Raw genomic sequence first — 1,104 nt, 5'->3', positions numbered from 1 at the left:
CCCACAACCTCTGTATTCTTAATTGAACAAATACTCAGATTATAGTTCTTTGTTTAAGACATTTGAATCTTTTCTTTTTACACTGCTTATGCAAATTCTAGTTCTCTTTTTCAGTTTTTTACTTTTTTATTTGCGGATATGATTTGCTATAATTTCGTTTCTTGTTAATATTTTTCAGTTCTTGTTTTTTATTTACAATTCTGTTAATATTGTTTTGTAGCTCTTGTTTTTGAAAACAGTTCCCAAGTTAAAAAAAGACAAAAAAAAAGTATAATTATACGTGTAATTTTAGTCATTCTAGAAGGAAACCTGCATTAACTACTTATAAATGACAATGCTGTCATAATGTACAGTTTCATTTGAATGATGTGAACACTGTACCATATATAAAAGATAAATAGCAGTGTTAACACAGGTGTCTTAACCAAATGAGTTGAATGAATAAAAGAGTGAAGTGAAAATATATGTCTTTTTGTGTCCTGGTATACAAGTGGCATTGCTGGAAGATAAGTAACTTGATATTCAATAACTTAACAGGGTTAGTGTTTCAGCAGCAGCATATTGGATGATTGTCAGTCATGTGTTTTTAAAATGTTTAAGCCAGTAATTGTTTAATTTCTAATTTATTTAGCAAGTTTGCTAAATAGTGATCTCTAGCGGCTGCATAGTGTAGATCACTTGAAAATAGTATCAACCCTTAATAGGAAAACAATAACTAGTAAGCACAAAAATGGCATGAAAACTTTTATATTAAAATAATTTATAAAAACAATTATTAAATTTTTGCTGTTATTTTTTCAGGGGGGGGGGTGCTTGTGTAATTAAACACAAACTGATTCTCTTTTCAAAAATTTTATTAAAAATGTGCAAAATGAATCAACAACATCTAGAGAAACATTAGAATTCAACATTATTATGGAATGATAACATATTAAACTCTTCTTAATAAATTGACTACATATTAATGAATAATAAGTACTGCAATATAATGAGCACAGAACTCAATTGTACTAAATAATTGAGCAATCATGTGTGCTTGAATTTACATCCATAATAAATGTATAAAATGTATATAAGTGAGTCAGTATATATTGATACAATCTT

General features: G+C 27.4%; 1 protein-coding gene across 1 annotated transcript in view; it reads right to left on the bottom strand.

Annotated features, from left to right (window-relative positions):
• Positions 1-850: 850 nt before the first annotated feature.
• The window catches only part of LOC119586931 (solute carrier organic anion transporter family member 74D-like), a gene marked incomplete in the record, with an annotated part of 13,371 nt that continues 13,117 nt past the window's right edge, over positions 851-1,104 (bottom strand). Inside the window, 1 exon segment of the mRNA XM_037935663.1 lies at positions 851-1,104.

Source organism: Penaeus monodon, chromosome 22 (genome assembly GCF_015228065.2).
Source record: "Penaeus monodon isolate SGIC_2016 chromosome 22, NSTDA_Pmon_1, whole genome shotgun sequence".
NCBI lineage: Eukaryota > Metazoa > Arthropoda > Malacostraca > Decapoda > Penaeidae > Penaeus > Penaeus monodon.
This window is presented reverse-complemented; position numbering and strand designations above follow the sequence as displayed.